Raw genomic sequence first — 15,685 nt, 5'->3', positions numbered from 1 at the left:
CCGTAGAATTTGGGAGAGAGTTTTTGACACCCCTTATCTTTGAGTGATGTTTTGCTTATATGGTTGGAGTCTTAAAAAGACCTGATCTCCTTCTTGAAATTGGCGCTCTGAGCGATGTTGGTCTACCTGTTGCTTCATGCGGTTCTAAGCTTGATGAGGATTCTCTTGAAGATGCGCGAGCATGGTTGCGCGGTGTTGTAGGAGTTGATCCACTGCTTGTATTTTTTAGCATCCCTTGAGATACAAAGTAGGTGAAGGCGGAAGTTGACCATATACTGCTTCATAGGGAGTCATTTTGGTGGTGGCATGATAGTTGGTGTTATACCACCATTCAGCCAGAGGTAGCCACTGTACCCAAAGGTGTTTCTTTTCTGAAGTGAAACACCTAAGGTAGGTTTCTAGAAATTTGTTGACGGCTTCGGTTTGACCATCTGTTTGCGGATGATAGGAAGTACTGAGTTTTAGTTGAATGCCTTTTATTCTGAAGAGTTCCTGCCAAAAATTATTGGTGAAGATCGGGTCGCGGTCGGACACAATAGAAGTGGGCATGCCATTCAATTTGAAGATCTGATCCATGAAAGATTGAGCAACCAAAGTTGGTGTAAATGGGTGGGGTAGGGCGCAGAAATGAGCATACTTCGACAGTCGGTCCACAACCACCATGATGACTGACTTGTTCCCTGACTTTGGAAGACCTGTAATGAAATCCATAGAAACCTCCGTCCAAATTGATGCCAGAATGGGCAATGGTTGTAATGTGCCTGGTGTGTTGACGGTTTCCCCTTTGTGGCGTTGACAGACATCGCATTTTGCTACGAAATTAAGGATGTCCTTTTTCATGCCCATCTAAAAAAATGATCTTCTGGTGCGAGCATACGTCTTCTGAAAGCCCGAATGTTCTGCAATGGGAGATGAGTGCAATTCTGCCAAAATGCGACTTTTGAGGGTGGATGTTGGTGATATTACGACTATGTCCTTGTAGCGAAGAATATCATCCTACCACGAGTAGCCCTTGGTGGAATTTGGATCTACCTGCAATTGAGAAATGAGTTGGGAGAGCCCAGGGTGTGAAAACCATTCCCTACGAGCCTCTTCAATCCATTCTGGAATGGGGAGGGAAATTGCTAGCAGAGTACTTTCCTCCTCAAATTGGTGAGATAATGCATCTGCTACACTATTGTCTTTCCCTTTCTTGTAAATGATCTCATAATCATATCCCAACATTTTGGCTAGCCATTTATTTTGTTGTGGGGAGCATAGGCGTTGCTCCAAAAAATATTTAAGACTGTGATGATCTGTGCGGATTTGGAAATGTCGCCCCAATAAGTAAGGTCGCCAGGTCTCGACTGCATGTAAGATGGCCATCATTTCCTTCTTGTAGGTAGATTGGCCCAGATTCCTCCCACTGAGTTGTTGGCTTGTGAAGGCCAACGGTCGCCCTTCCTGCATTAAGACCACCCCAATACCTGTACCCGAAGCATCACATTCAATGACAAAAGTTTTGGTGAAGTCAGGTAGTGCTAAGACTGGAGTGGAACACATGGTATTTTTTAGAGCTTTAAAGGCCTGTTGTGCTTCCTCATTCCAGAAGAATGAATTTTTCTTTAGGATTTGGGTGAGGGGCTTCGCTATGCGACCATAGTTGCGGACAAATTTACGATAATAGCTTGTGAGACCCAAAAATCCTCTCAAGCTCTTTAAGGTCTTAGGTTGAGGCCATTCCTGCATTGCCTGGATATTTTTGGGATCCACCTTGACACCTTCACGCCCCACAATGTGGCCCAAATACTCTACTTCTGCCATGCCAAATGAACACTTGGAAATCTTGACAAATAATCTATGCTTGCGGAGCAGTTGCAAGAGTAGATCTAAATGATGAAGATGTGTGGCCCAAGTGCAGCTATAGATGAGGATGTCATCGAAGAAGACAAGGACAAATTTCCTGAGATATGGTTTGAGAATGTGGTTCATAAGGCTCTGAAAAGTAGAGGGGGCATTACAAAGACCAAATGGCATGACCAGGAATTCATAATGGCCTTCATGAGTTCGGAAAGCAGTCTTGGGGATGTCGACTTCCTTCATGTGAATTTGGTGGTAGCCTGAGTGAAGATCCAGCTTAGTGAAGAATTGAGCCCCATTGAGTTCATCCAGCAAATCATCAACCACCGGGATGGGAAATTTATCATTGACTGTCAACTTATTGAGGGCCCTGAAGTCGGGACACATCTGCCACTCCCCATCTTTCTTGAGCACCATGACCACTGGGGATGAATAAGGACTAATGCTGGGGCGAATGACACCTACTTCCAAAAGTTCCTTGATGATTTTATCTATTTCATTCTTTTGGGTGAACGGATATCTGTATGGGCGCACATTTGGGGGTTGGACCCCTGGAACCAAGGTGATGCTATGATCATGTTCCCCTCGCGAGGGTGGAAGCTCATGAGGCTTTTCAAAGACCGACATATGGTTATTTAAAATCTATTGCATCTCACGATGAATTGGCAGAGGCTTGGTTTCGACTGCCTGGATGACATTAAATTGAGCTACAACTCCATGATTGCCCTTTTTTAACAATTTTTCCATCCTATGCGAGCTAATGATAGAGGGGGCTCCCTCTTGGAGTCCACGGAGGGTATGTGTGTAGTTGTTCTGCTTAAAACTCATATATAACTCCTGGAAATCCATTATGATTGGCCCAAGAGTGCGGAGCCATTCAGCGCCGAGGACAATGTCGCAACCCCCCATGTGTGGAAAACATGTGAGTTTTCAACTGATAATCCCCCATTTGAAGTTTGACAGTTTCACAGCGGCCTTCACATTTCATTGTGCCTCCATCCGCAATTTGAACTTGGAAGTTAGAAACTGCTCGTACAAAACAATGCACTGCTTCTGCAACTTTTTGATGGATGAAATTATGTGTACTTCCACTATCAATCAAGAATACTACTGGGCAATGTTTAATAAAACCTCTGATTTTGAGAGTTTGAGGGGAAGAAATCCCTGCCAAAGCATGCAACGAAATAACTGGTTCATCAGAGACATTGTCCTTTTGGTTGTCTTCTTCTAGCGGCTCATGTTCCTCCAGTGGTGGATCTTCCTCTGTTGAGCTGTAGTCAGTGGCATCAATTTGAAAAAAATTGGGCTCCTTGCATTTATGACCTGGGGAGTATTTTTCATCACAGTAGTAACATAGGCCTTGCTTTCTTCTTTCGGCCATTTCCGCAGGTGACACCTTTTGGACCTCAAGTGTTTGAGTCGTGTTGTGAGCCTGTGGGGGGCGACCTTTAGCGGAGAAATTTTGGCGACTGTATTGGGCTGCTAATGCACGTTCCACGTTACGAGCGACCTTGCAAGCCTCCGTCCATGTGGGAGGGTGGTGCAGTAGGACTTGGGGCTTTGATAGCTTCTTTAAGACCGCTGATAAAACATTCCGTGTAGAACACATCTGAGAGACCCGAAGTGCGGAAGGCTAAGGCTTCAAAAGCGGTAATATATTCATCCACTGTACCAGTCTGTCGGAGCTTAGTAAGACGACCCAAAAAAGATGATTCCTGGTCAAAGCGGTCTTGAAGAGCTTTGGTGAATTTGGTCCAAGTCTTAAAAGGTCCAGTGCAACGTTGATGCCATTCCCACCATTGCCACCTTTCATTGTCCAAGTACATGCTCCCCAACATAAGCTGAGTTTCATCATCAAAGATGCGATTCAGTTTGAAATACTGCTCCATTTGTTCTATCCATGCCGATGGGTGAGAGCCGTCAAATTTATGCATATCCAACTTGGGAGGTCGCTGACTGGGTGGTGGGTGGGTGTGCCAGACATGAGGAGAGTGGCTAGACTCACCCTCATTGTGTTCAGTGCCATTATACTCCTCCTCGTGGGTTGGCTCCTTGCCCTTCGGGACTATTTTCTCGACCATGTTACATAGTCCAGTAAGCTGAAGGTGGAGGTCGTGCATTGATTCTTCAAATTTGTCCATCCTTTCAGTGGCCATCGCTTGAGCTCTAGTTTCTACCATACACCAACCGGGTCTTTTTAAAATTGGGACCGCCTAAAATTTTTCACTAAGAAGTGAATGGTACCACCGTGCTCAGCTCATTGTCCTGATTCTGATGGGCTAGATCACCAATAAGCACCCCGAAAGATCCCAGACTCGTTTTTTTTTTTTTTTTTTTCTGAAAACTCCTAACGGAGTTTTACTCCTTCCTTATCAATACTGCAGTGGCCAAATCCTCAAAATGTTAATGCAGCCAAAAGTCCTGTGAAAATTATACCCCGGTATAGGAACCCTTCACAACGACTCCGATCTGGGGGATCTGAGAGATCTGAATGGCGGATCTGATGGCGGAACAGACTACTTCTGCGGATCTGATGGATCTAATAGATCGGAATGGCTGATCTGCGAACTCGAGACTGCGGGACTGATGTCTGCTGCTGCTGCACCCCTTTGCACAGGCGAATCTGGAAGAGATGCTGTTCGATCCCCCGATAGAAAAGGGAACTAAGGTCTTGAGGAGTGTCAGGTGCTATAGATCGCAATATACATAAGGGTCTGGCAGTAGTACTCGGCCCATGTTTCAGGGATCTACCTAAGGAGGATCGACCGTACCCTTAGCCGTACAACCCGACTACCCTATCGTACGGGCGAGTAATCTCCCCGAGTGCTATTCTCGGTGTACTGTAGCCGCAAGATGGCCGACGGTTTATCTATGGCGAGGTTTCAAGGGAGCCTAGGGGGCTTCCGATATACCCAGAGGGTATGTGGAAGACAATCGTGCGCGGTTCTGTCTAATGCGCTACTACTCGAAGGGGTACCCACAGGGGTTACAAGGGAGTCCAACAGATGTGACCACCTCTTGTATTTCCTGCGTGCATGCCTCCCCAAATCCGCAGGTTTATGCGCTCAATGAAAGATCCTGTGGTTTAAAGACGCCGGAACACGTCTCTAGCCAAAAATTTTTTTTTGCTAAGAAATGGAGATCCCATCAGCCCTGGAAAGTGATCTAATACCATTTTTTATGCTCTTAACCTGCAAAATGATGCCCAAATATAGAATATGCGAAGAAAAGATACCCAGAACACAGAATAGCAATGATTTTATTATTCAGAGAGTAATGTTCACTTGCCTCTTCGAGGGGGCAACCTCCAATAGAGCAGAGCTCGACTACAAAATAAGACACGATGCTCCTCGCAGGGAGTCTCTATCCTTTATATATGACTCATACATGCAATACCACGGGCCAATACCGTGGGTTTTATTAATACCATCTATCTAATACTACGACCCATTTGCAACTAACTGTGGTTCCGTCATTAATTGCGGATTAACCACTTGCAATTATTAATATGGGCTTTATTGACTCTTGACTATGACGTGATCCCATTACATAAAAAGGGGGTTAGGGTGGGACACTAACAGATATGCCTCAAGAATACCTTTCCTTTACTAAAGACTACATCATAGCCTTTATCTTCTAGCATAGCGACAAACACAAGATTCTTCTTCAAACCTGCTACATAATTTACATTCGTCACGGCGAGGGGAGCTCCATGCTCTCTCTGAAACACAACTGTACCTTCACCTGAAACAAGATACTTTCCATCACCGCCCATCTCGATCCACATCTGGAGATCCTTCTCCTCCAAGGTATTGAAAAGATTCTTGTCACCTGACATGTGGAATGAAGCTCCACTGTCTAGGTACCACACACATCCCACCATGGGAAACCATGCATGTGATAAGCGAGAAATCTAGCTCAAACTATGAGGCTAGTGCCTCACCATCAGATCCCTTCGAGGAACCCTTCTTGGATTTCTTCTGTGGACAATTCGTAGCATAATGACCAACTTCATGATAATGAAAGCATCACACTTTCGATTTGTCAATATTCTTCCCACCATGGGAAGAACTGGATTTGGGATGGGACGCCTTCCCTTTCCCTTTCCTTGCCTTACTTGCTAAGGCTATATTTTCCTTATCATCTTGCTTTGATGAGGATCCATCTCGGGTGCTTCTTCTTATTTCCTCCTGCATCAGATCCGACCAAATTCATTCCCAATTTGGCAGCTTTTCACTTCCATTAATCGAGTCTTGGTAGCTATGCCAGCTCTTAGGAAGACCAAGGAGTGCAAGACTCACCATGTCATCATCAGCAGTCCTGATCCCTACACTTGCAAGCTCATCCCTACAGGTGGTGAGCTTGTTCAGATATGTAGAGATCGTGTTTCCCTTTTCACACTTGATATTACAAAGCTTGTCTTTCAGTGCCAGCTTCCTCCGATGGCTGCTGTTCTGATATAAATCTTTCAATGTTTTCCACATCAAAAACGATGTCACAATGTGGTCTTGAACTCCCTCTAGGAGGATTCTCCTTGCTCTAGCCACACATTTCTTCCATTCCGCTAGTTGAGTAGCATCAGTCGGCTTGGGGACTTCTTGATCAATGAAGTCCTTTAGACTGTTATCCTCTAATACTACCTCCATGTGATCCTTCTAGGCTATATAATTTGAGCTACCATCAAGGGCATACTCGAGTCTTAAACTGTTGAACGCCATAGGTGAAATTGAGATGTGATAAGAACTCGATTTCTATATTCAGGAACCAAAAACTTCGAACTTCTCCTTCTTGTATACTATTCTTTGCCTTGATCACCTTTGCTCTAATACCATGTAGAAATTCCCACTGCAGATCAACAGATTATGTAATATACTAAAGCAAAATACAAGATCTACTTCTACAACAAACTTTGCATAAGCTTAATCGAATTGAGCAAGATCGAGAGAGCACATATAACTGAGAATGAGAAATCAATCACACATAACACAAAAGAAATAACTTGGGGAAAGTGTCAGCCTAAAACCCCAAATTTGTATTATCATACAAGTGGAAATCTTGTTCAAGTTACAAAAAGAATCTACTCTTAAGCTATCCTGCTCTCTCTGCAATCAAACAATACTGCTCATAAATAGTCAAAGGCTCTCACAACCTTCTCCTCTGCCCTCTAAGCCTCCTATTTCCTTACACAGTTTTTCATGGCGTCCAATGCTTCCACTTGTGTGAATTCCCACCTCACACTGCTCACTTGGCTCAAAAAGAACTGCACAAACTTGAAGGAGATACTGCGTAATCCTCAAGGAAAGAATTCTTTTTGCGTGCAAGGAATATTCACAATGGAATATTCTAGAAACTGATAGTACACTACCTCTCCATCTGATCTCAACTTGGTCTCTGTCTGAGCTGACATGCATGAGTTATTTATGAGAGAATACTCATTTATCTGAAGTGCAGTAGTTACATGCATGCAAGCATTAACTAACTGAATTTACATTAATTCAACAAAGTGTTTGAATTAATCTAACTGGACTTGACTCAGTTAACTAAGTCAACTAATTACAACTCAATATTACAATTCATCCTTATCTCTTTAACTGATGGATAAATTCCTCAATTAATGGAGAAACTGTTGCATGTCCCCACATAGACTTCATGTTTGATTTTCCGTAACTAATTAACTCAAGATGAATTAAATAATTATTTTACAAACAACTGCTAAGATCAAATTCGAGTTTTACTTCACTATTTTAGTTCAGGGACTAACTAAAATAGGAAGGTATCCAAAATGTTGTTTTTAGCACTTCCATTTTTCATTCATTATAACTATGTTCAACACCGGTTGAACTGCTATTTATAGCAATGGTATTTTTAGCAATTCTATTTTTAGCATTTCTTGTTGCTATTTTCAACATTCCCTCTCAACAAGAAAGGGATTATCAGTAACCCCAATCCTATCTCTGTGGAACTTGAACTTGCATTTTGACAATGCCTTAGTCAAAATATCTTCATTTTTCTCCTTGGTAGAAACATACATCAACAACATGATCCTCTTGACCACGCAGTCTCGAAGATGGTGATACTAGATATCAATGTGCTTGGACCTGTCTGAAAAACTAGATTCTCAGATAGTTTGATACAACTCTGGTTATCATAGTAGATCACTATAGGATCCATCCTCTGACAAAACAATCCCACTAGAATCTTCCACGTCCAAATGGCCTCACATGCAGCCTGACTAGCAGCCATGTATTCAGCCTCTACTGAGCTAAGTGCAACTAATATCTGTTTCTTGTTGTACCAGGAAACTGTAGCTGAACCAAGGTTGAAGATTCCTCCAGAAGTGCTCTTCTGGTCTGATGGACTCCCTACCCAATCCACATCTGTGAAGCCCTGAAGCTTCACTCCCTCTGTCCGTCTGTACCACAATTCGAACTAAGATGTGCCTTTGAGGTATCTCAGCACATGCTTCGCTACCTTCCAAAATAGCTTGGTAGGCTGAACCATAGCTTGACTCAGTTGGTTCACCGCAAAGCATAAGTCGGGTCGTGTGTTCACTAGATACATAAGTGAACCCACCAGCTGCTAATAAACAGTAGCTGCTACTACCTCACCTAGAGTAGATCCTCCTTTCTCCACTTCCCGGCTAGAGGAGTCTGCATGGGCTTGCACTTCTCCATGTGAAAGCGCCTGAGTATCTCATTGGCATACTTGCCTTGAGACATAAATACTTCCCCATATTTCTGCCACACCTCCATGCCTAGAAAGTAGTGCATAAGGCCCATGTCCTTCATCTCGAACTCTCTTGCAAGGTCCTCCTTGCAAGACTGTATCAGATGATCATCACCTGTCAAAATGAGATCACCGACATAAAGAAAAATGATCAATGATTTACCTTCTACCATGATGTGGTAAAGGTTCGCATCTGCTTCACTCTTGGTGAAGCCCAAACTGGTGAAATAGCTGTCAATCCTGGTGTACCAAGCACGCAGTGCTTGCTTCATCCCATACAAAGCCTTCTTGAGACGACACACATGCGACTCACGATCAAAGGTCTCGAAACCCTCTGGCTATTCAATGTACACCTCCTCAATATTCCCATTGAGGAATGTTGTCTTCACATCCATCTGGTGGATCTTCCAACCCATTTGGGCTGATAGTGCCAACATCGATCTAATCGATGAGTACCTTACTACGGGAGCAAAAGTCTCATCGTAGTTGATCCCCTTGACCCGTGAGAAACCTCGGGAAACAAACCTTGCCTTATGTTTCTCAACACTGCCATCAACTGCCTACTTTACCTTGTAAAGCCATCTAGAACTCACCACTGACTTTCCCTAAGGCCTTGGGACAACATCCCACACATTGTTTCAAATGATAGAGTTGTACTCCTCTACCATTGCATCAAACCAGACTGGTTACTGCACTACCTCCTCAAATGAAGAAGGTTCGATATCTACACACTCCCCAACCAGGGCCATGTACCGAGTGTACTACTCGGGTGACCTCCTTGTTTTTGCTGAGAAGATGGCTTTCCCACATTCTCCCGTGCATCTAGCATCAACTTGTTAGCTTCCCTTGAGTGTTTCTGTGCATCTCTGGAAGTATCAACATGAGTGGATGTCTCCACTTCTGGATCCTCTGCATGCAGCTGCTCCGCATCAATCTGAGGCTCCTTATCCTTAGGAACTGAAAGTTCCTCCTCTGCATGCAACTTGAGCTCTCTCTTAAGTGACAATTGCATGGCTTTCTGCTCGTCAAACTTCAGATCCTTGTGTACCACAGTCCTCTGAGTGGAACACAAGTACACGAGATAGTTGTGGGGTGTATCTGTGTACCCCAAAAATATTCCCAACTCAGTTGTTGGGTCTAGCTTCTTCCTGGCACCTTTGGTCACATGACAGTAAACTGATGATCCAAAGATTCAGAAGTGACTTACATCAGGTCGCTTCCCAGAATAGGTCTCCATAGGTGTCTTCATTCCCAGTATACAGTGCATGCATCTATTATACAATTATACTGTTGTATTGCATGCCTCAGCCCACAAATGCAGTGGTAGGCTTTGGTCATGCAACATCGCTCGAGTTGCTCCCATAATTGTTTGTTCTTCCTTTCGACCACCCCATTTTGCTGTGGGTTATGGGGTGCCATCAATTCCTGTTTAATACCTTCTGCAACACAGAAGTCTTTAAACTATTGGGAGACATACTCTCTACCATTGTCGCTACGCAAGGCTTTTATCTTCTTTCCAGATTCTTTCTCTGCCAAGGATTTAAACTCACAGAACCTCAAGAAGGTCTAATCCTTCTTTTGCATAAAGTAGATCCAGCATCTATGAGAAAAATCATCAGTAAAAATAGCATAGTACCTTCATTTAGCGGTGGAGGCTATAGAGAAGGGTCCACAAACATCTGAGTGAACTCGCTCCAGGATTTCTCCAGCTTTACTGTCTCGATCCGGAAAAGAATATTTCGCATAATTACCCAAGGTACAACCTTTTCATGTAGTCATCTGCTCAAGTTTTCCCTTGGGTAATCCAGTAGAAATCTGTTGCATGATCTTCAGGGCTCCATGGTGCAAGTGGCCCAGTCTTCTATGCCATAGCTTGCCAACATCTTGGCTCTGCACCATCTCAGCTTTGGAACTCAAAGCAACACAGTCATCTACCTCCAACTTGTAGAGATTATTGACTCAAATCTCTATTCGCTTTGTCTATCCAGTACCAATATGCCTCAAGAATACCTTTCCTTTACTAAAGACTACATCATAACCTTTATCTTCTAGCATAGCAACAAACACAAGATTCTTATTCAGACCCAGTACATAATTTACATCAGTCAGGGTGAGGGAGCTCCATGCTCCCTCTGAAACATAACTATACCTTCACCTGAAACACGGTACTTTCCATCATCACCCATCTCAATCCACATCTGGAGATCCTTCTCCTCTAAGGTACTGAAATATTCTTGTCACCTTACATGTGGAATGAAGCTCCACTGTCCAAGTACCACACACATCCCATCATGGATGAAACCATGCATGCGATAAGAAAGAAATCTAGCTCAAACTCTGAGGCCAGTGCCTTACCATTAGATCCCTTCGAGGAACCCTTCTTGGATTTCTTCTGTGGACAATTCGTAGCATAATGACCCACTTCATGACAATGAAAGCATCGCACTTTCGATTTGTCAATCTTCTTCCCAACATGGGAAGAACCGGATTTGGGATGGGTCGGCTTCTCTTTCCCTTTCCTTGCCTTACTCGCTAAGGCTAGATTTTCCTCATCATCTTACTTCAATGAGGATCCATCACTGGTGCTTCTTCTTATTTCCTGATGCATTAGGTCCGACCAAAGTCATTCCCAATCTGGCAGTTTTTCTCTTCCATTAACCGAGTCTTGGTAGCTATGCCAGCTCTTAGGAAGACCGAGTAGTGCAAGACTCACCATGTCATCATCAGTAGTCCTGATCCCTACACTTGCAAGCTCATCCATGCAGGTGGTGAGCTTGTTCAGATATGTAGAGATCGTGTCGCCCTTTTCACACTTGATCTTACGAAGCTTGTCTTTCAACGCCATCTTCCTCTGATCGTTGTTGTTCTGATATAAATCTTTCAATGTTTTCCACATCAAAAACAATGTCTCCTTCCCATGGAGGCTCGAGACAATGTGGTCTCAAACTCCCTCCAGGAGGATTCTCCTTGCTCTAGCCACACATTTCTTCCATTTCGCCAGTTGAGTAGCATTAGTCGGCTTGGGGAATTCTTGATTAATGAAGTCCTTTAGACCGTTATCCTCTAATACTGCCTCCATGTGATCCTTCCAGGCTATATAATTTGAGCTGCCATCAAGGGCATACTCGAGTCTTAAACCGCTTAATGCCATAGGTGAAATTGAGATGTGATAAGAACTTGATTTCTATATTCAGGAACCACAAACTTCGAACTTCTCCTTCTCGTATACTGTTCTTCGTCTTGATCACCTTTGCTATGATACCATGTAGAAATTCCCACTGTAGATCAATAGATTATGCAATATACTAAAGCAAAATACAAGATCTACTTCTACAACAAAATTTACTGAAGCTTAATCTAATTGAGCAAGATCAAGAGAACACATATAGCTGAGAATGAGAAATCAATCACACATAACATAGAAGAAATAACCCAGGAAAATCCTCAGCCTAAAACCCCAACTCTGTATTATCATACAAGTGGAAATCTTATTCAGGTTACAAAAAGAATCAACTCTCAAGCTATCCTGCTTTCTCTGCAATCAAACAATATTGCTCATAGACAGTCAAAGGCTCTCACAACCTTCTTCTCTACCCTCCAAGCCTCCTATTTCCTTGCGCAATTTTTCTTGGGGTCCAATACTTCCACTTGTGTGAATTCCCACCTCACACTACTCACTTGGCTCAGAAATAACTGCAAAAACTTGAAGGAGATAATGCGCAATCCTCAAGAAAATAATTCCTTCTGCATGCAAGGAATATTCACAATGGAATATTCTAGCAACTGATAGTACACTGCCCCCCCCCATTTGATCTCAACTTGGTCTCTGTCTGAACTGACATGCATGAGTTATTTATGAGAGAATACTTAGTTATATGTAGTGCAGTAGTTACATGCATGCAAGCATTAACTAACTGAACTTACATTAATTCAACAAACTGTTTGAATTAATCTAACTGGACTTGACTAAGTTAACTAAGTCAACTAATTACAACTCATCCTTATCTCTTTAACTGATGGATAAATTCCTTAATTAATGGAGAAAATATTGCATGTCCCCACATAGACTTCACGTTTGATTTTCCTTAACTAATTAACTCAAGATGAATTAATTAATTATTTTACAAATAGCTGCTAAGATCAAATTCGAATTTTACTTCACTATTTTAGTTCAAGGACTAACTAAAATAGGAAGGAATCCCGAAATTCTATTTATAGAATGCTATTTTTAGCACTTCCATTTTTCACTCCTTATAGCTATGTTCAACACTGGTTGAACTTCTATTTATAGCATTGCTATTTTTAACAATTCTATTTTTAGCATTTCTTGTTGCTATTTTCAACAACCATGACTTCTAGACAGGGCCCCTCCACACAAAAGAATAGATGGACAAGGTCGTGGAGGAGTACGAAGACATCTTCACCTCCCTTGCGGGGGTACCTTGCACTGTCAGGTCAAGCACTCTATCGATGTGACCCTAGGTGTGCTGTTGCCCAATGGACCAATCAATTAATGCTCTGTTATGGAGAACAACGAAATCAAGAGGCAGATTCAGGATTTGCTGAAGAAAGGTCACATCCAACTGAGTTCATTGCCCTGTGTGAGCCTGATCATGTTGGTATAGAAGAAGGATGGAACTTGGAGACTCTGTATTGAGTATTGGGCACTAGACAAGATCACTGTTCGAAATAGGTACCTGATCCCATAGATTGATGACCTTCTGGACCAACTCAAGGGGGCCAAATATTTCAGCAAGATCGACTTGAAGTCCAGATATCACTAGGTACCAATCAAACCCTCCAATGTGTGGAAGATTTCCTTCCCAGACAAGGAGGGCCTTTTCGAATGGCTAGTTATGCCTTTCGGGTTGACAAATGCTCCTGCAACATTGATGAGGCTGATGGATAACATCTTGTAGCCATTCACCAACTCATTTGTAGTGGTATAGTTGGATGACATCTTGATCTTTAGCCAGAGTTGGGAAGAGCACCTCCACCACATCCGACAGGTTTTCCAAAAACTACGACAACACAAGCTATGTTCCAATTTGGAGAAATGAAATTTTGGCATATCTGGTATACATTATTGATGAACAAGGGGCACATGTGGATACAACCAATATCCAAGTCATTCGGGATTAGCTAGCCCAAACCACTCTGACAGAGCTCTGCAGCTTTCTGGGTCTTGCCAATTTCTACTGCTGATTCATGTTGGGGTTCTCTCATATCACTTGGCACTTGAGTCAAGTCACCAAGGGAGGAGAGAAATAAAAATTCTTTTGGTATCAATATCAACAAAAGAGGTTTGCAGAGTTGAAACATCGCCTCTTCTCTTCACCAGTGTTCACATTACTAGACTTGCAATAACCATTTGAGATCGAGACAGATGCCTCTTACTATACTATTCGGGCAGTCCTTACTCAACAGGGGAATCCAATGGAATATCACAGTGAGACACTTTCAGACACAATCTAGAAGTATCCCACTTATGACAAAGAGATGTATTCCATTGTGCAGGCTTGCCGACAATGGAAGAAATACATTTTGGGGAAGGAAACAATCATCCACACAGACCACCGACCCCTGTAGTTCATACAGACGCAAGGGAAGTTGCAGAATGATCACTATTAGAAGTGGTCCACATACCTGCAATAGCTCCATTTGAATATCAAGTACAAGAAGGGTAGCACCGATAATGTTGCAAACTTCCTCAACCAACCATTGATCATAGCATTAGCCACCGTGCTCAACTCTTGTGGGCACAAGACTTTTGATTGGCTATTTCTCTACAAAAGCAACCCAAAATTCGGCCACACATACCAGGCACTCTTGGAGGGTCAACAAGTTCTATATTTTCACCTCCAGGATGCACTGTTATGCCCCCTGGGACAACTTTATGTTCCTTCAAGCAAGCGTGACAAGATCATTTGGGAAGCACACTGTAGTTGAGTCATTGGGAATTTCAGGGTCGAGAAAACAGTGGCAATACTGTAGAAGTATTTCTATTGGTCGAATCTTTGACATGATGTTGGGAAGTACATCATATCCTGCACTGCTTAAGCCATTGCCAAATTGATCATGAAGAATCAAGGCCTCTATACTTTGTTGTCTACCCCTAGTCACCCTTGGGAATCCATCTCCATGGATTACATCTATGGCCTTCCTTCTACTAAGCATGGCAACGACTGTGTTTTTGTGCTCACTGACAGATTCTCGAAGATGGTCATTATGATGGCCTGTAAGAAGAATATCACAACAAAACTCACTGCTAAACTCTTCTTTGAACAAGTGTAGGTAAACTTTGGGATCCCATAGTGTATCATCTCATATTAAGACAACAAGTTCCTTAGTACATTTTGGTTTAGTCTTTGGTCGATGCTGGACACCAAGCTCACTAAATGCACTACTTTCCATCCCCAAACTGATGGCCAGATAGAGGCCGTCAACAAGATTATCGTACACATTATGCACATGTACAACTCAAAGAATCCATGCACATGGGATGAGAGCCTCCCCTATGTGCAACACAACTATAAGCGGGCTCTCCACAACTCGATTGGCCACAACCCTTTTTAGGTGGGCTTGGGATTCCAGCCACTATGTCCCATTGATGTGGCCACACCATTTGTAGCTACTTAGGAAGATTTGGCTCATGTCCAGTTTGAAGCCGACAAGGAAAATAACTTCATTGAGCACATTCAACACATCCGCCAACAGGTCCATCACATATTGGACAGAGCCAATGCTAAGTACAAGTAGCGACATGATCAACATTGGGTGCCACACAAGTTCCAGTTGGGCGAAAACGTTTGGCTACATTTGCAGAAGGAGCATCTCACTGGGCCTCACCGCAAGCTTTGACCGCTCTGATACGGGCCATATACCATCACCAAGGCAGTAGGGTACAATGCGTTCGAGCTCAGTATTCCACCATTCCTTGGTATACACCTAGTGTTCAATGTGGGCCGCCTTCGGCCCTACTTTCCACCATTGTTGGACACATTCACATTACAGAACAACTCACACCAACAGAGTTAAACCTAGATTGCATGGAACAAGCCACAAATGATTGAATTAGAGACACACAGATCAAGAACACCCGATAGAAAAGGATCCAACT

The sequence above is a fragment of the Pinus tabuliformis genome, chromosome 9 (genome assembly GCF_031772625.1).
Source record: "Pinus tabuliformis cultivar Carrire ecotype Pingquan chromosome 9, CPIR1, whole genome shotgun sequence".
NCBI lineage: Eukaryota > Viridiplantae > Streptophyta > Pinopsida > Pinales > Pinaceae > Pinus > Pinus tabuliformis.
The sequence above is the reverse complement of the archived record's forward strand: the minus strand, read 5'-3'. Positions refer to the sequence as shown.